A 21,165-nucleotide genomic window follows, 5' to 3' on the forward strand; every position below is an offset into this window, starting at 1 on the left:
AGCAACACTGTATCTGAGTCTAGACTGATCTAAGATAAAATCAGGCTTAACCTAAAAGAAAGTACAAAAGGTGTTTGCTGAAGGGTAGGTAATCTTGAAATCGGTTCATTTCCCAAGAGACCACACAGTAGGCCCTACCATGCAGCCAGAAGGATGTGGTAAGTACATTGGGCAACTGAATAGTAAGGAGCAAGGCGCCTAAAAACATTTCTCTGTGGCAGTATTGCTGAATGAATTTCCTGAAGCCTAAACTAGTTAGCAAGCAGCTTTTTCCAAAAACTAGGACCAGCCTGCGCTATCATCCTACTTTGAAAGCCCTGGAATAATAGAAATAGGAGAGCAAAACAGGTTTATCTAGCAGTTCCTCATATGCAACAAATTTCATGTAAGAATATCATCTTCTATTCTATACTTGCAAAGAAAACTTGTTCCATAGAAAATGACTAGCTTCCAATCTAGGTTGCAAACAGAAAACATGTACTAAAATATTTTTAGTATTATTCTGCCACCCTGTATGTTTCTGCGAAGATTCCATCTTGGGCAGGGGTGGGGGTGAGGGGAAATGGGGAGAAGACTAAGAAGTGAAGCACTTTGGGCTCCCCAAAGAGAGTTACTCTCATGCTTTGAAATGCTAATGATTAACAGGGTTCAAACTCCCAAAAAATGAGAAAGACCTTTAAATTGCAAGTCATATGTTTCTACAAGCTTTTCTACTGACCTTCATTGTGAAGAGACTTGCAATTGCCACCTGAGACTATATTTTAGCCTTTTACTGTTTGTGTGTTATGTCAGTTATATTATGGTTTTTAAAAGAGAAAAGGAGGTGGTAAGTTTTTTTGTGTGTTTTCTTTGTTTACCTAATAACTCATATCATACCATATCAACTGTTCTTAAAGTGTGGCCTGAAACTAAAACTTTTTCAGTGAATCATGCAATCAAAACTATGTTCATAATAAGACATGGTTTGTCTTTATTATTCTCATTTTTTCACAAATTCACCATGGAGTCTTCCAGAGGCAACGTGACATGTGATGATACCATCATTCTGATGGCTAATGGAATGTGTGTCATATATTTTCTAGAATGTCCTTAAGTATTAGGTTTCTGAAATGTGTGAACATTTGAAATATCTGCCCAACTTAGTGAAACAATATTTTCCAACTGAATAATGGATGATGTTACAAAATCACGAGTTAAAGATTCATTCAAAGTGCAGAACAGACTGCACTTTAATGTAAAGGTATAAAAAGTTAATTGATATGATTTCAGATCTCAATTTATAATAAACCTTTAAGGAACTACTGTGGAGTTTTGGTGTAGTATCAAAGAATAACCATAATTATCTAGAAAAGCTATTAAAATACGCCCTCACTTTTCCAACAGTGTATCTTATTCATACTCTTCTACCATCAGATCAGATCAGATCAGTCGCTCAGTCGTGTCTGACTCTTTGCAACCCCATGAAGCGCAGCACGCCAGGCCTCCCTGTCCATCACCAACTCCCGGAGTTCACTCAGACTCACGTCCATCGAGTCAGTGATGCCATCCAGCCATCCCATCCTCTGTCGTCCCCTTCTCCTGCCCCCAATCCCTCCCAGCATCAGAGTCTTTTCCAATGAGTCAACTCCTCGCATGAGGTGGCCAAAGTACTGGAGTTTCAGCTTTCGCATCATTCCTTCCAAAGAAATCCCAGGGCTGATCTCCTTGAGAATGGGCTGGTTGCATCTCTTTGCAGTCCAAGGGACTCTCAAGAGTCTTCTCCAACACCCCAGTTCAAAAGCGTCAATTCTTCGGCGCTCAGCCTTCTTCACAGTCCAACTCTCACATCCATACATGACCACAGGAAAAACCATAGCTTTGACTGGACGAACCTTTGTTGGCAAAGTAATGTCTCTGCTTTTGAATGTGCTATCTAGGTTGGTCATAACTTTCCTTCCAAGGAGTAAGCGCCTTTTAATTTCATGGCTGCAGTCACCATCTGTAGTAATTTTGGAGCCCAGAAAAATAAAGACTGACACTGTTTCCACTGTTTCCCCATCTATTCCCCATGAAGTGATGGGACCGGATGCCATGATCTTCGTTTTCTGAATGTTGACCTTGAAGCCAACTTTTTCACTCTCCACTTTCACTTTCATCAAGAGGCTTTTTAGTTCCTCTTCACTTTCTGCCATAAGGGTGGTGTCATCTGCATATCTGAGGTTATTGATATTTCTCCCAGCAATCTTGATTCCAGCTTGTGTTTCTTCCAGTCCAGCGTTTCTCATGATGTACTCTGCATAGAAGTTAAATAAACAGGGAGACAATATACAGCCTTGACGAACTCCTTTTCCTATTTGGAACCAGTCTGTTGTTCCATGTCCAGTTCTAACTGTTGCTTCCTGACCTGCATACAAATTTCTCAAGAGGCAGATCAGGTGGTCTGATATTCCTATCTCTTTCAGAATTTTCCACAGTTTATTGTGATCCACACAGTCAAAGGCTTTGGCATAGTCAATAAAGCAGAAATAGATGGTTTTTATGGAACTCTCTTGCTTTTTCCATGATCCAGCGGACGTTGGCAATTTGATCTCTGGTTCCTCTGCCTTTTCTAAAACCAGCTTGCACATCAGGAAGTTCACGGTTCATGTATTGCTGAAGCCTGGCTTGGAGAATTTTGAGCATTACTTTACTAGCGTGTGAGATGAGTGCAATTGTGCGGTAGTTTGAGCATTCTTGGCATTGCCTTTCTTTGGGATTGGAATGAAAACTGACCTCTTCCAGTCCTGTGGCCACTGCTGAGTTTTCCAAATTTGCTGGCATATTGAGTGCAGCACTTTCACAGCATCATCTTTTAGGATTTGAAATAGCTCAACTGGAATTCCATCACCTCCACTAGCTTTGTTCTTAGTGACGCTTTCTAAGGCCCGCTTGACTTCACATTCCAGGATGTCTGGCTCTAGGTCAGTGATCACACCATCGTGATTATCTGGGTCGTGAAGATCTTTTTTGTACAATTCTTCTGTGTATTCTTGCCATCTCTTCTTAATATCTTCTGCTTCTGTTAGGTCCATACCATTTCTGTCCTTTATCGAGCTCATCTTTGCATGAAATGTTCCTTTGGTATCTCTGATTTTCTTGAAAAGATCCCTAGTCTTTCCCATTCTGTTGTTTTCCTCTATTTCTTTGCATTGATCGCTGAAGAAGGCTTTCTTATCTCTTTTGCTAATCTTTGGAACTCTGCATTCAGATGTTTATATCTTTCCTTTTCTCCTTTGCTTTTCGCTTCTCTTCTTTTCACAGCTATTTGTAAGGCCTCCCCAGACAGCCATTTTGCTTTTTTGCATTTCTTTTCTATGGGAATGGTCTACCATAACATAATGCAACAAATTCAACTCTATTAAACCAGTCAAAAAAGAGATCTGTAGAAAGGCAAAACATGAACCCTCTAACATTTTTTCTTTTATAAAGATAGTTTCTTTCATTTAAATATGTTAGTTGTTTTAATATATGATGAAATTATCTTAAATGAAAAAAATAATTTTTGGCCACGTGGAGTGGCTTGAGGGATCCTAGTTCTTTGATCAAGGATCCAGTCCAGGCCCTTGACAGTGAAAGTGTGGAGTCCTAAGCACTGTACTGCCAGGGAATTCCCTAAATGAATATTTTTAAATTGCCTCCATTTTTATTTCTAATATCAATAGATATAACTCATATAAATCAAAGCTTTTTTGTGGTGCTCAAAAAATTTTTTAAGTGTAAAGGGATCTTCAGATCAAAACCTTTGAGAAATGTTACACAAAATCATTAAAATTCCAATTCTTCCATTCATGCTTCTGATGGTACAAACAGTTCACAGACAGGTCATGCACTGTAATTCCAGAATCTTCCTTATAACTAAGAATTTCTGCAGTGTCTTTCAACATTGCTCCTCCTTTAGAGAGGTTGGATGTTTAATTTTCAATTGGGTTTTTCTAAGTCTTGAAAACTTAACCTCTCTTTATTTCAGCCCACTATCCTTTATCATAAAAGAAGAATATCAAGCTTAGTATTGTTAGATAAAAGCAAAGCCAAAACAATAAAACTTTTCAATTCAATAGTAAAATCAAATATTGGCTAGTATCTCCTGAATACTTACTGTGTGTCAGGCTTTGTGCTAAGTGCTTTATATTTATTTTCTCATTTAATTCTCTCAACTGCGTCTAAAGGGCTTCCCAAGTGGCACAGTGGTAAAGAATCCACCTGCCAATGCAAGAGACTTGGGTTCAGTCCCTTGTCAGGGAAGATCCCATGCAGTAGGAAATGGCAGTCAGCTCCAGTATTCTTGCCTGGAAAATTGCACGGACAGAGAAGATTGGCAGGCTACAGTCCATGGGGTCTCAAAGAATCCGACACAACTAAGCAACTGAGCATGCACGCTCACACCTGCATTTAAAAATAGGATGACCATAGTCCTCAGCCCGCCTGGTGTGGTCCTTGTTTGTGCCACTTGTACAAGCATAATTATTAATACTATCCCCCTTCCATTATGGGGCTGCCCTGGTGGCTCAGACGGTAAAGCGTCTGCCTGCAATGTGGGAGAACAGGGTTCAGTCCCTGGGTCAGGAAGATCCTCTGGAGAAGGAAATGGCAACCCACTCCAGTACTCTTGTCTGGAAAATTCCATGGATGGAGGAGCCTGGTAGGCTACAGTCAACTTCACTCACTCCAGAATATAAATTTTTCAAGTTTGAACATAAATTATCTGATCACCTTTCCCATAAAAAGTACTATCAACAGTTTACAAATTAGGAAAACAAGGCATAGAGAGATTGAGTGTCTTGCCCAAAGTATACTGCTAGTTAATATGGATCTGGGATCCTAAAGAATAATGAGCTGTTCCACAATGATATCAGTGCTCCTGAGATTTTTGTTGATCCCAACTATAGTAATATATTTGAGAATAAAAGAAAATAACACATAAAATCTTATGATAAAATTTTAAGTTCAGTTTCAGTAGTAAAACACTAATGTGATACATGTGTTCTTCCCACCCTCATCTTTTACACGGTTCACAGGCCCACACTTTGCAGAAAAGCAGTGCTGCTTTTGTGTGTGTGTGTGCGCGTGTGTGTTGGAGGTGGTAGGGGAGCAGTTCTTGCTGGTTCAATAAAGCTGAAGGATACCTATTTATAAAACAGGAATGGTGGGTGAAACTAAGAGGCCTTCCTGATAGGGATTCTCCCTGATCATAAGGAAAGAACACTAGTTTTGATGGCTGTATAAGTGTGCCTGGCTTAAAACTACATCTCCCAGCACTTCTTGCAGATGAAGGACGTGACCATACTATACAGTCTTGGCCGATGAAATCTAAGTGGAAGTTGTTGGATGAGATTTCTGAGAATACTTTCTTAAAATGGAAAGCCGATTTAGCTGATCTTGCCTTTTATTTTGCTTTACAACTGGATCTCAAATGCAATACTAGAGCTTGAGCAACCATCTTGTAACTACAAAGGAACAAGCACGTGTTAAGGATGGCTGGATTAAGGAAAGAGAGAAAGACCTGCCTCTCTGAGGACATTGTCATTTCAGTTCAGTTGCTCAATTGTGTCCAACTCATTGCAACCCTATGGACTACAATACACCAGGCTTCCCTGTCCATCACCAGTTCTCAGAGCTTACTCTAACTCACGTCCATTGAGTCGGTGATGCCATCCAACCATCTCATCCTCTGTCGTCCCCTTCTCCTCCTGCCCTCAATTTTTGCCAGCATCAGCGTTTTTTTCAATGAGTTAGTTCTTTGCATGAGGTGGCCACAATATTGCAGCTTCAGCATCAGTCCTTCCAATGAATATTGAGAATTTATTTCCTTATGATTGACTGGTTTGATCTCCTTGCAGTCCAGGGACTCTCAAGAGTCTCCAACACCACAATTCAAAAGCATCACTTCTTTGGTGCTCATTTTTCCTTATGGTCCAATTCTTACATCCATACATGACTACTGGAAAAACATAGCTTTGACTAAATGGACCTTTGTTGGCAAAGTAATATCTCTGCTTTTTAATATGCTGTTTAGGTTTGTCATAGCTTTTCTTCCAAGGAGCAAGTGTCTTTTAATTTTGTGGCTGCAGTCACCATCTGCAGTGATTTTGGAGCCCAAGAAAATAAAGTCTCACCGTTTCCACTGTTTCCCCATCTATTTGCCGTGAAGTGATGGGACTGGATGCCATGATCTTAGTTTTTGGAATGTTGAGTTTTAAGCCAACTATTTCACTCTCCTCTTTCACTTTCGTCAAGAGGCTCTTGTTCCTCTTTGCTTTCTGCCATAAGGGTGGTGTCATCTGCATATCTGAGGTTATTGATATTTGTCCTGGCAATCTTGATTCCAGGTTGTGCTTCATCCAGCCTGGCATTTCACATGATGTACTCTGCATATAAGTTAAATAAGCAGGGTGACAATATTCAGCCTTGACATATTCCTTTTCCTATTTGGAACCAGTCTGTTGTTCCATGTCCAGTTCTAACTGTTGCTTCTTGACCTGCATACAGATTTCTCAGGAGGCAGGTCAGGTGGTCTGGTATTCCCATCTCGAAAAATTTGGCGTAGTTTGTTGTGATCCACACAGTCAAAGGCTTTGGCATAGTCAATAAAGCAGAAGTAGATGGTTTTTATGGAACTCTCTTGCTTTTTCAATGATCCAACAGATGTTGGCAATTTGATCTCTGGTTCCTCTGCCTTTTCTAAAACCAGCTTGAACATCTGGAAATTCACAGTTCACATACTGTTGAAACCTGGCTTAGAGAATTTTGAGCATTATTTTGCTAGTGTCTGAGATGAGTGCAATTGTGCAGTAGTTTGAGCATTCTTTGTCTTTGCCTTTCTTTGGGGTTGGAATGAAAACTGACCTTTTCCAGTCCTGTGGCCACTGCTGAGTTTTCCAAATTTGCTGACATAGTGAGTGTGGCACTTTCACAGCATCATCTTTTAGGATTTGAAATAGCTCCACTGGAATTCCATCACCTCCACTAACTTTCTTCATAGTGATGCTTCCTAAGACCCACTTGAGTTCACATTCCAGGATGTCTGGCTCTAAGTGAATGATCATACCATGGTGGTTATCTGGATCAGGAAGATCTTTTTTGTATAATTCTGTGTATTTTTGCCACCTCTTAGTATCTTCTGCTTCTCTTAGGTCCATACCATTTCTGTCTTTAACTGAGCCTGTCTTTGCATGAAATGTTCCTTGGTATCTCTAATTTTCTTGAAGAGATCTCTGGTCTTTCCCATTCTATTGTTTTCCTTATTTCTTTGCATTGGTCACTGAGGAAGACTTTCTTATCTCTCCTTACTAGTCTTTGGAACTCTGCGTTCAAATGGGTATATCTTTTTTTCCTTTGCCTTTAGTGTCTCTTCTTTTCTCAGGTATTTTTAAGGCCTCCTCAGACAACCATTTTGCCCTTTTGCATTTCTTTTTCTTGGGGATGGTCTTGATCACTGCCTACAGTACAATGTCATGAACCTCCATCCATAGTTCTTCAGGCACTCTATCAGATCTAATCCCTTGAATCTGTTTGTCACTTCCACTGTATAATCGTAAGAGATTTGATTTAGGTCATACTGAATGGTCTAGTGGTTTTCCCTACTTTATTCAATTTAAGTCTGAATTTGGCAATAAGGAGTTCATGATCTGAGTCACCATCAGCTCCTGGCCTTGTTTTTGCTGACTGTGTATAGTTTCTCCATCTTTGGATGCAAAGAATATAATCAATCTGATTTTGGTATTGACCATCTGGTGATGTCCATGTGTAGAGTCTTCTCCTGTGTTGTTGAAAGAGAGTGTTTACTATGACCAGTGCATTCTCTTGGCAAAATTCTATTAGCCTTTCACCTGCTTCATTTTGTACTGCAAGGCCAAAGTTGCCTGTTCTCCAGGTATCTCTTGACTTCCTACTTTTGGATCTGCCAAGTAAACCCTGGACCAATAAAGACATAAAACTGGTAATATGATTATGCCACTATTTTTTCCAGTTTCATTACAGATAAACTAAATTCCTAAATATTACAAGGGCTTCTCTGGTGGCTCAGATCATAAGGAATCTGGCTGCAGTGCAGGAGACCCCAGTTTGATCCCTGGGTCACAACGATGCCCTTGAGAAGGTAATGGCAAGCCACTCCAGTATTCTTGCCTGGAGAATTCCATGGACAGAGGAGCCTGGTAGGCTACAGTCCATGGGGTCGCACAGAGTCAGACACAACTGAGCACACACACATAAATATTACAATGTACCCCATGCTCCCATTCCACTTCAATGATGAGTATCATTAATGACAGCGTTCTTTCCTGCTCATCCTAAACATAGCATCAGAATCCATCTCAACATAAGTGTCTAAAACCCACATCACCAGCAGCTCAGCCTTGAGAAACATATGGGCCAAGTGTGCTTCTGCAACCAAGTGTGGTTCACCAGAAAGCCAAATGATCATGCACTGCTTATTCCAAATGAGAGGATTTTGAGGCTACCGTGTCTCCTTTCTTTGAGAGGCCAGCATCCTTTTCTCTGGTCCCAGCGCCAGATTTTTGGCACCCCAGACTATGGGGACCCTCACTTGACTATGCTGAACCCTTCAGTCTCTTTCTGTGAGGGTAAAGCTTTTCCTTCATGTCTATCACCATTCTGGGCTTTCCCATACCTTCAAATTGAGGTGCCTTCCCAGGAATGGAAGTCAAAGGAAAAGAAAGAGTTAGGGGGACACTTTGGAGTCTCTACCAGGGTTTGGGGGATTAAGTTCTCATTCACTCTGAAAGGAACTGGCAACAAAGAGGGTGTGGGGACAGGGAGTTTGGGGGAACTGGCTGGAGGGAAGGTGAAGGTCAGTGATGCTCCTGATTATAATCCCCACATCATTCATCACTTTGTTTTTAAATAAAGCATGGGACATAGACATACACAAAGCAATATATACCAGAATAAATGAAAATATTAGTCCTTAACCACAGGACTTCCCTTGTGGTCCAGTGGTTAAGACCTCCTGCTTCTACTGCAGGGGGCACAGGTTTCATCCATGGTCGGGAACTAAGATCCTGCTGCATGCTGTGTGGCAAAGCCAAGAAAATTCTACAAAAGAAAGAAAAGAAAATACAACACGAAATTTGCAATAAAACTTAAGGTCAATTTCACTAGTGAAACTCTGATGCAATGTGTCACTCCCGAGCTCATCTTTCTGACAGTTTCGGAAGCCTATAACCTCTGAATCAGAAATAATACCAGTAATGAAATTATTTTTCATGCTTGTTCTGAGGCAATTTTTCCTATTTGTAGCACTGCTTGGTCAAAAAATTCAGGATTCACAACCTGACACAAAACTACACATGTTAGTTATGGTGTATTAGTTATGCCTTAGCTATAGAGACAGATGAATACATTGAATTATGTCAAGATTTAGAGTATATATAATTTACTGGAATCAATATTTTGTTAATGTTTAATTTCACAAGAATACTTATGTACTCTTCAGTTCAGTTCAGTTCAGTTGCTAAGTCATGTCCAACTCTTTGTGACCCCATGAATTGCAGCACTCCAGGCCTCCCTGTCCATCACCAACTCCCGGAGTTCACTCAAACTCCCGTCCATCGAGTCGGTGATCCCATCCAACCATCTCATCCTCTGTCGTCCCCTTCTCCTCCTGCCCCCAATCCCTCCAAGCATCAGAGTCTTTTCCAGTGAGTCAACTCTTTGCGTGAGGTGGCCAAAGTACTGGAGTTTCAGCTTCAGCATCAGTCCTTCCAAAGAACACCCAGGACTGATCTTCTTTAGAATGGACTGGTTGCATCTCCTTGCAGTCCAAGGGACTCTTAAGAGTCTTCTCCAACACCACAGTTCAAAAGCATCAATTCTTCAGCGCTCAGCTTTCTTTATAGTCCAACTCTCACATCCATACATGACCACAGGAAAAACCATAGCCTTGACTAGATGGACCTTTTTGGCAAAGTAATGTCTCTGCTTTTGAATATGCTATCTAGGTTGGTCATAATTTTCCTTCCAAGGAGTAAGCGTCTTTTAATTTCATGGCTGCAGTCACCGTCTGCAGTGATTTTGGAGCCTGTCTGACACTGTTTCCACTGTTTCCCCATCTATTTCCCATAAAGTGATGGGACCAGATGCCATGATCTTCGTTTTCTGAATGCTGAACTTGAAGCCAACTTTTTCACTCTCCACTTTCACTTTCATCAAGAAGCTTTTTAGTTCCTCTTCACTTTCTGCCATAAGGGTGGTGTCATCTGCATATCTGAGGTTATTGATATTTCTCCCGACAATTTTGATTCCAGCTTGTGCTTCCAGCCCGGCGTTTCTCATGATGTACTCTGCATAGAAGTTAAATAAGCAGGGTGACAATATACAGCCTTGACATACTCCTTTTCCTATTTGGAACCTGTCTGTTGTTCCATGTCCAGCTCTAACTGTTGCTTCCTGACCTGCATATAGGTTTCTCAAGAGGCAGGTCAGGTGGTCTGGTATTCCCATCTCTTTCAGAATTTTCCACAGTTTATTGTGATCCACACAGTCAAAAGCTTTGGCATAGTCAATAAAGCAGAAATAGATGTTTTTCTGGAACTCTCTTGCTTTTTCGATGATCCAGTGGATGTTGGCAATTTGATCTCTGGTTCCTCTGCCTTTTCTAAAACCAGCTTGAACATCTGGAAGTTCACAGTTCACGTATTGCTGAAGTCTGGCTTAGAGAATTTTGAGCATTACTTTACTAGCGTGTGAGATGAGTGCAATTGTGCGGTAGTTTGAGCATTCTTTGGCATTGCCTTTCTTTAGGAGATAGATATTCAGGAATATTTGGAAGTATGACTACAGAACAATACTTTAAATTTCTAATTATATCTACTAAGACTTGACAGAGAAAGCATAAACAAGTAAACCATTTATGTAGTGTTCAAAGTTCTCATTAGTAAGGTCATTATAGCCTTAAAATACGCTATTGGTGATACAGATCAAAGGAAATAACTTCTACTAGAACTTTTTAACTGACCACATGAATCTTATTTTGTGTTCATAGTACTGCAATAAAATTATTAGAATCTAGTAAAATTATTAGGATCAATTGATTCATCCTTTTATTTATGATCAGATGACTTTCAACAAGGGTGCCAAGACAATTTGACGGGGAAGAATAGTCCATTCAACAAATGGTTATGATGAAGGAGATTATTGTTGATTGATGAAAACAACCGTTCAGCCCCCTCCCCATTTCCTTTTTCCCCATTATCAGAATATAAATAATAGCAAAGAAAAAAAATGGTGCTTGAACAACTTGATAGCCACACGCAAAAGAATGAAGCTGACCCCAACCTCATGCAATGTACAGAAATTAGCTCAGAATGGATCAGGGGCCTAATATAATAGCTAAAATAAAAAACTCTGAGAAGTAAACATAGTGTTAGTCATAGTGTTAGTCACTCAGTCATGCCAGACTCTTTGCGACCTCATGGACTGCAGCCCACCAGGCTCCTCTGTCCATGAGATTTTCCAGGCAAGGATACTGGAGTGGGTTTCCATTTCCTTCTCCAGGGGATCTTCCCAACCCGGGGATCGAACCCAGGTCACCTGCACTGCAGGCAGATTCTTTACCGAGTGAGCTACGAGGGAAGCCCCTATATTTCTTTGAGCCCCTTTTTTTGGAGGGGGGCAAGACTACTGGAATGGGTTGCCATTCCCTTCTCCAGGAGATCTTTCCGACCCAGGAATTGAACCCGGGTCTCCCGCACTGTAGGCAGACGCTTTACCGTCTGAGCCACCAGGGAAGTAAACATAGGAATAAATATTTGCAACCTTGGGTTACACAAAACCTCAGATGAGACATCAAAAGCACAATTGACAAAAGGAAAAATAGATGAATTGGACTCATCAAAATTAAAAAGCTTGTGTTCTTTCAAATGGCACCATCAAGAAAATAAAAAAGACAGCACATATATCTTCACAAATTATTTATACAGTAAGGGATTTGTATGTAGGATATATAAAGAACTTCTGCAACTCAATAATGGAAAGATAAATAGCCCAATTTTAAAATGGTTAAAGGATCTGAATAGATATTTCTCAAAAGAAGACATACAAATGGCCACAAAAGAAAGTTGAAATAATGCTCAATAACATTTAGCCATTAAGGAGATTTGGGCTTTTCCAGGTGGCTCAGTGGTAAAGAATCTGCCTGCTAGGAAGGCGATGAGGGTTCTATCCCTGGGTCAGGAAGATCCCCTGGAGAAGAACATGGCAACCCAATCCAGTATTCTTGCCTGGGAAATCCCATGAACAGAGAAGACTGGCGGGCTACAGTTCGTGGGGTCGCAAAGAGTTGGACACAACTTAGCATCTAAACAACAACAACAAAAATTAAGGAAATTTATATTAAAAAACACAATGAGATACCGCTTTAAAACACCAGGATGGGCACTCTTTCCTCCCTGCTTCCAAGAAAAGAAGGAACAATGGTCGTGCCAGAAAGGGCCGAGGCTACAAGCAGCCTTTCACTGCACTAACTGTGCCCGATGTGTGCCTGAAGATAGGCCAGTAAGAAGTTAGCCATTCAGAACATCTTAGAGGCCACTACTGTCAGGGACACTTCTGAAGCGAGTGTTTTCAATGCCTATGTGCTTTCCAAGCTGTATGTGAAACTACATTACTGTGTGAGTTGTGCCATTCACAGTAAGGTAGTTAGGAATCCTTCTGGGGAAGCCAGAAAGGACTGCACACCTCCACCTCAATTTAGACCTGCGGGTGCTGCCCCATGCCCTCCACCAAAACCCTTGTAAAGAGGCAAGTCCTTAAAGATTGAAGAAATACTGTTCTCTGAAAAGACAATAAAATGGAAAATATACTATGAAGAAAACAAAACAGGGTGGCTATAATCAATAGACAAGTTTTGGAAAACAGCACCAGACTGCAATATACTGAGACTTCTGCTTAAAACTCTTCAGTTGCTTGCAACTGCATCCCAACTGCGTCTAGGAAAAAGTGCTAACACCATCAGAGGTTCACATTACTCTGAATGATTCGAGTCCCACTTATAGTTCCAGACTTATCTGCTCAAACTCTGTACTTTAGTCATCTGGAGCTTCTTTTCAGTTTTTTGAAAGTCCTGTTCGTCTCTCAATGCTGGGCCTTCACACGGGCTGGTCGCACTATATGAAGCACTTACCCCCGCCCCCCCAATTCCTACCTCTCAACTAGATCTAATTTTTACATTTTCAAACCTAAATTTACATAGTCAAATATCATTTGAACTTTCCTCTGACACCCCCCACCACTACCATCACTAAGGTTGGAATAAATTTTCCTTTTTTATATTCCCAATGAATAATGTCCTTCTTCATCAAGCATGTACTACAGTCTTCTCTTTCTTGGCCTGTATCCTTCAATAGACTGTAGGTTGTAGCACAATAGAAACAATGTCTCTTCATTGTCATATCAAGCCTCCCACAATATTTGGTACCTGCAAATTTCTTAATGGATAGTGGGAAAATTAATGAATAGATTTTTTTTTAAAGATCTTTTGATGTGGACCATTTTAAACTCTTTATTGAATTTGTTACAACATTGCTTCTCTTTTATGTTTGTTGGTTTTTTGTTTTTTTTTTTTTTGGCCCCTGAGGCGTGTAGGATCTTAGCTCCCTGGATCAGGGATCACACCCACACCTCCTGTCATTGGAAGATGAAGTCTTAACCCCTGGACCACCACAGAAATCCCTAAAGAATGGATTGATTTTGCTGATTCATCAATTAAAATACTTCTGTTGAAAGTAACAGCTACTATAACAATCTTAAAGGAATTTATTGGAAGGGTAAAAAGGGCTCATGAATTGACAAGAAGTTGTAATACCAGTCTTGAAAAATGGGTAAAGAGCTGGGTAACTCCAGCAGCCAAGAAGATGGAAAATGTTAGCAATGAATAGCCCAGTAACTGAAAGGGACAGAGTCACCTTATTTAATACGACCCTGTTGCTGCCTCTTTAGGATTCTACCTCAAATTCTCTTGGAGATAATTTCCCCACTGCTGGGAATTGCCCCTTCATCTCTGTGTCACTTGATCAATATTTACATTTCTGGAAAAGCGATCACTGGCTAATGATCATGTGCCATGCCCCGGCTGCTGGAGATGAGGAATATCAGGTCAGGGCCTGTCACACGTCCAGAGAGGGAATGAGGGCATGCCTTTCACTAGGACAGTAGGGAATTCCCTCACACAGGAAGAAGGGTTGGATACAGTGAAGCCAAGAAAGTACAGCTGTCTGCTACAGCTGTCTAGAACTAAAGCAAAATATGTGTTTCCACACAGAATAGTTTGTTTTGGTGCCATGTGTGTATTTAGGGCCTCTAGAGTGGCTTAGAAAGTAATAAAAACACATGAATTGAGTGTGATGTTTTTAGAGAAACATAATCTTTATCCTGTAGTCAAGTGGAATATTCAGTAATTCAGATATGGTTATGTGAGAAGTTTTACTTAATGAAGTGCTCAGTTAAGGATAGAAAAAGAAATTACAAAATAAACATTTAAAACATCAACTGAAAAGCACTTAAAGTACTTTTAGTTGCACCAGGCAAAAGTTATACAGGGCTCCCATCTCAATTACAGCACAGAATTCTGCCTTTCTGTGAAAATAGCAATCGACCTAGAAATCCAAAAGGCTTTGAAAATCACTCAATAAATTTTTAAATGTCTGTAGGAGTCTTGGGGAAACCTTGTGGTAATTAATGTTTGTCAAGAATGCAACAGGAATTCAGGGTCATAGAGACAAGATGAAGGGTTTTTCTCAGATATAGAAGAAATAAACCATCGAAGAAAAAAAATGTCCAGTGTAAAACCTCAAAAAGCAGGAGTGAAAAAGTAATATGCATCCACAGAAAATCCTGCACATCAATGTTTATACAGCTTTATTCATAATTCTCAAAATTTGGAAGCAACCAAGATGCTTTTCAGTAAGTAAGTGGATTAACAGTGGTACATACTGACAATGGACTATTACTCAGCAATAAAAAGGAATTGAATTACCAAGTCACACACACACACAAACATGGAGGAAACTTAGGTATGTATTGCAAAGTGAAATAAGTCAATTTGAAAAGGCTCACAATACTTATTTCAACTGTATGACATTCTGGAAAAGGCAAAACCAGAAAGAGTAAAAAGATTAGGGGTTAAGAGCAAGGGAGGGATTCATAAGTGGAGCAAAAAGATATTTTTAAGGCAGTGAAATTTGTTTTATATGATATTGTAAAGGTAGATACCTATCATTATACATTGGTCAAAATCCATATAATATATATATATATGTATATATAATATATATGTATAACAAGAAGAGTAAACCCTAATATAAACTTTAGTTGGATTTTAGTTAATAAAAATGTATCCATATTGGCTCATTAATTGTAACATGTACTGCACTAATAGAAGATGTTAATAGAAGAAACTGGGCATGGGGTATATATGAGAACTTTAACCTCAAGTTTCCTACAACTGCTTTTTATTTATTTTTTAAAAGTATATTAATTTTTTCAAGACTGATGCATGTACAATTATAATTTTGAAATACTATAAACTTCTTAGCTGGATTTATCATCAGTTCACTTCAGTTCAGTCGTTCAGTCGTGTCCGACTCTTTGCGACCCCACGATTCGCAGCATGCCAGGCCTCCCTGTCCATCACCAACTCCCGGAGTTCACTCAGACTCACATCCATCAAGTCAGTGATGCCATCCAGCCATCTCATCCTCTGTCATCCCCTTCTCCTCCTGCCCCCAATCCCTCCCAGCATCAGAGTCTTTTCCAATAAGTCAACTCTTCGCATGAGGTGGCCAAAGTACTAGAGTTTCAGCTTTAGCATCAGTCCTTCCAATGAACACCCAGGGCTGATCTCCTTTAGGATGGACTGGTTGGATCTCCTTGCAGTCCAAGGTACTCTCAAGAGTCTTCTCCAACACCACAGTTCAAAAACATCAATTCTTCGGCACTCAGCCTTCTTCACAGTCCAACTCTCACATCCATACATGACCACAGGAAAAACCATAGCCTACATCCAAGGAGCGGTGGCTTCGCGGGCACAGGAGGGCCTAGAGGAGCTATCCCACGTTGAAGGTCAGGAAGGGCGGCAGTGAGAAGATACCCCTCGTCCAAGGTAAGGAGCAGCGGCTGCGCTTTGCTGGAGCAGCCGTGAAGAGATACCCCACACCCAAGGTAAGAGAAACCGAAGTAAGACGATAGGTGTTACAAGAGGGCATTTATCATAGTATCTACCAAATTAATAAAGACTGGTATTTTCTTCACAAGTGGTAGGTGAAATACTCACTAAGGAATAAAATGAAGTAGATGGACATAAATACACAAGTAACTATTCACTGACTATACATTAGCCAGCCTCCAAGATGATCCCCAATGATCTTCATCTCCTTTTATTGTTGTTTTAAGCCCGTAAATTTCGTAGTATTCTTTATGCAGTAATAGACAATGGATACACTGACTTTCAATGAGGATTCAATCAATGGATGCACATCAAGAAGTAAAAGTCTTGAGGATAAATGAACAACTTTGGATTTACAGGACTTTGGAGAGGTTTTGACTTAGGTATAGGAAGTTTACAGAAGGGAGGAATCATTCTGTAATGATTTCAAGGTCTATAGGGAACCAACCACTCCTGCCCACTCCCTGAAACACAAATGTTGGCAGCTAGCTGGGTGGGTGGTGGTGTGTAATATGTATATATATATAACACATATATAGTATATTATATATTATACTACATATAATATATAAGTATATTATATAATAGTATATTGTAAAAAATAGTATATTGTATATTTATGTTACATATATATAGTAACAAATGTATAACATATATTAAGCACCATACAAAATAAAACAAAAACAAGTTTTTTGCAAAAACACAAGTTACCTCCTACCTCTTTGAAATCAGTCTCTACCTTCACCAGCCCAGGCAACTAGCTATAAATTAATTTTCATGTTGTAGAATTTCTGATGAATTGAATCATACATAGGGTATGTGGTTTTCTCTTGCTTAGCATAATGTTTTTGAGATTCATCAAGTTGTAGCTCGTATCAGTAATTCATTTCCTTTTCTTGCTGAGCAGTACTCCATTGTATGGATATACCACATGCCACCTGTGGTTGGACATTCCAGTTGTTTGCAGTTTGGGACTACTATGAATAAGACTTGGGCTTCCTTGATGGCTCAGAGGTTAAAGCGTCTGCCTGAAATGCAGGAGACCTGGGTTTGATCTCTGGATTGGGAAGATCCCTTGGAGAAGGAAATGGCAACCCACTCCAGTATTCTTGTCTGGAGAATCCCATGGACAGAGGGGCCTGGTGGGCTACAGTCCAGGGGGTCACAAAGAGTCGGACACAACTGAGCAACTTCACTCACTTGATGAATAAGACTGCTATAAGGCTCTTGAACAAGTCTTCCCTGGTGACTCAAACTGTAAATAGTCTGCCTGCAGTGTGGGAGATCTGGGTTCAACCCCTGGGTTGGGAAGATCCCCTGGAGAAGGAAACAGCAACCCACTCCAGTATTGTTGCCTGGAGAATTCCATGGACGGAGGAGCCTGGCAAGCTACAGTCCATAGTGTCTCAAAGAGTCGGACATGACTGAGCAACTAACACACACACATATAAGGTTCATGTGGCCACCACTAAAGTATCATACAAAATAGTGTTGCTGTCCTAAAAAGATCCCCTCTGCTTCACTCTATTCAACAATTTCTTGCTCCCCTTAAACCTCTGGCAATTGCTACAGTTTTACTTTTCCAGATTATAATTGAAATTATACAGTATTTAGTCTTTTCAGACAGGCATTTCTCACTTAGCAATGTGTATTTAAAATTGATCTGCGTCTTTTCATGGCTCAATAGCTCTTTTCTGTTTTTCACTGAAAAGTATCCCACTGCACAGATGTACCACAGTTTCGTTGTCCTTTCACCTATTGAAGGATATCTTGGTTGTTCCCAGTTTGGGTTGATTATGAACAAAGCTGATGATACAGTCATTTGTGTGCAGGTTTCTATGTAGACATAAAATTTCAGTTCAGTTGGGTAAATACTTGGGAGTGCAATTGCTGAATCATATGCTAAGATTATGTTTAGACTATTTTTAACTTTGTAAGAAACTGCCACAGTGTACCATTTTCCATTCCCATTGGTAATAAATGAGAGTTCCTATTCTCTGCATCCTCTCCAGCAACACATCCGACAATAGATATGTAGTGGTATCTCATTGTTTTATTTATGTATCTATTTATCTTTGGCTATGCTGGGTCTTCATTGCTGTGCGGGCTTTTCTCTTGTCCTGACAAGCAGGGGCTTACTCTCTAGTTGCGGTGCTCAGGCTTCACGTTGCAGTGGATACCTTGTTGTACAGCATGGGTTCCAGGTGCTCAGCAGCACAGGGGCTCAGGAGTTATGGCTCCCGGGCTCCAGAGTTCAGGCTCAATAGTTGTGGCGCACGGGCCTAGCTGTTCTGTGGCATGTGGGATCTTCCCGGATCAGGGATTTTCAAACCCATGTCTCCTGCACTGACAGATTCTTTACTGCTGAGCCACTAAGGAAGCCCTCATTGAGGTTTTAATTTGAAGTTCCCTAATGACAAATGCTATGGAGCATTTTTCATATGCTTATTTGATATGTGTGTATCTTCTTTGATGTCTTCTTTTTATATCTGTTCCTGTTATTTTAAATTTATGCTATCTCTTTTCACTTTTGTATCTGTTTAGCTAGTAGCTTGTCATTTTTTTTTTCATCTTTTACAGAGTTAACTTTTAGCTTTTCATTTATGTTTCTCCACTTTCTATTTCACTGACTTCTACTTTTATCTTTACTAGGTCTTTCCTCCAGCTTACTTTGAGTTTAATTTACTCTTTACTAGCTTCTTAAAGACAAAGCAAGATTATTGATTTTAGATCTTATTTTTTTTCTTCACAGAATTTTAAAAATTGAAGAATAGTTGGTATACAATGTTGTGTTAGTTTCAGGTGTACAACAAAGCGGTTCAGTTATTCACTATCTTTTTTTAAAAAAATGTACAGATTATGCAGGTAATTAGGTTCTGATCATATATCTTTTGGGCTTCCCAGCTGGTGCAGGGGTAAAGAATCCACTTGAGAAGCAGGAGACCTGGGTTTGATCCCTGGGTTGGGAAGATCCCCTGGAGAAGGAAACAGCAACCCACTTTAGTATTCTTGCCTGGGAAATCCCATGGACCGAGGAGCCTGGCAGGTCTACAGTCCATGGAGTCGCAAAAGGTCAGACATGACTTAGCGACTAAACAACAATATGTATGTTTTGATTACTAGCTTCTGATTTAATTCCATTGTGGTCAAATAACATGCTCACTATGATTTCCATATACATAAATTTATCCAATCTTATCTTGTGGTTCAATATATGGCCTATTCTACTGATTAGTCAGCTTCTGTTGAGTTCAGTTCAGTTGCTCAGTCGTGTCCGACTCTCTGCAACCCCATAAATTGCAGCACGCCAGGCCTCCCTGTCCATCACCAACTCCCAGAGTTCACTCAAACTCATGTACATCGAGTCGGTGATGCCTTCCAGCCATCTCATCCTCTGTCACCCCCTTCTCCTGCCCCCAATCCCTCCCGGCATCAGTCTTTTCCAATGAGTCAGCTCTTCGCATGAGGTGGCCAAAGGACTGGAGTTTCAGCTTTAGCATCATTCCTTCCCAAGAAATCCCAGGGCTGATTTCCTTCAGAATGGACTGGTTGGATCTCCTTGCAGTCCAAGGGACTCTCAAGAGTCTTCTCCAACACCACAGTTCAAAAGCATCAATTCTTCAGCGCTCAGCTTTCTTCACAGTCCAACTTTCACATCAATACATGACTACTGGAAAAACCACAGCCTAAGCTTAAAAAATATGTATTCTTCTGTTGTTGAGGATAGTGTTCTTTAATAAGAAAAAAGTGTTCTATGAGTGACAACAGGTCAGTTAAATTTTCTTATAGTTCTACATTCTTACATATCTGCTACTTAATCTATTAGTTACTGAGCTGAGTGAAATCTACTGCAATTGTGGGTTTTTCATTTCTTTTTTAATTCTACCAACTTTTGCTTCATGTATTTTGAAATGCTGTTTTTAATTGCATACACACTGAGAAATTATATCTTCCTGATGAGTTTAACCCCCACTCTTTTTTGTCATACTGAGTTTTTCTCCTGGCTAGTGAGGTTGTATTTTCACCTTCTCTTGTCTAGTAATTTTGACTAGAAGTTGAGTTTTTGAATGTTATTATTTTTTTAATTTATTTATTTATGTGGCTATACTGGATCTTAGTTGCAGCATGGGGGATCTAGTTCCCTGGCCAGGTATCAAGCCGGGGCTCATTGCATTGGGAGCACAGAGTCTTAGCCACAAGACCACCAGGGAAGTCCCTTGAATATTTGGAATTTTTGTCTCATTTAATGAGTATTAAATTTGCTTGTCAGGCAATTAAGTTACTTGGGAATCAGCTTGATCATGTCAAGACCTACTTGTAAGCTTTGTTAAGGTAGATTTAAAGTAACTTTTATTGTAATGCTTATTTAAACCCAGTAATAAGGCATAACACTTTTGGTTCTCTATTGAATGCCCCAGGTTTTTTTTTTTAATATGTTTTCTTCACTCTAGTTAGTAGGAGATCAATTGTCTCTTAGCGCTGTGTGAACTCTAAGATTTGTTTAGCTCACAGCTCCTAGTTTTTGTTCTTTACCCAGCCTCGTATAGTTTCATTTTACATACGTTTAGATGATTATTCTGCCAAATAATCAAGGAAATCCCTAGGCAGAGTTTCTGATCTCCTTCTTTACATATCTCCCTTCTCTTTTGTGTTTCACCCCAGATGGCAGCCACCTCAGTCTTCCAAGTCCTTATTTCTGGATTCCTGGCTCATCAACACAGTGAGATCTCCCAGTGATGTATCGATTTCTCCTCCTGATATTATTGTCCAGGAGTTGCCCCCAAAGAGAATGCTGCCACAATCAAAAGGTATACCTTATTGGTTTTCTTTCTGAAAGAAAGGCTGAAAATAAATGGCTTTCGATATTTATTTCAAATGTTTTGTCCAGTTTTCTAGTTATTTATAGCAGATGGCAAATCCCATACCAGTAACCCCATCATGAGTGGAAGCAGAAGTCTATTGCCTCA

General features: G+C 40.1%; 1 pseudogene; it reads left to right on the forward strand.

Annotated features, from left to right (window-relative positions):
• Positions 1–139: 139 nt before the first annotated feature.
• LOC133246899 (small ribosomal subunit protein eS26-like) lies at positions 140–15,259 on the forward strand (annotated as a pseudogene).
• The last annotated feature ends 5,906 nt before the right edge of the window (positions 15,260–21,165 follow it).

Source organism: Bos javanicus, chromosome 4, assembly GCF_032452875.1.
Source record: "Bos javanicus breed banteng chromosome 4, ARS-OSU_banteng_1.0, whole genome shotgun sequence".
In the NCBI taxonomy this organism is placed as follows: domain Eukaryota; kingdom Metazoa; phylum Chordata; class Mammalia; order Artiodactyla; family Bovidae; genus Bos; species Bos javanicus.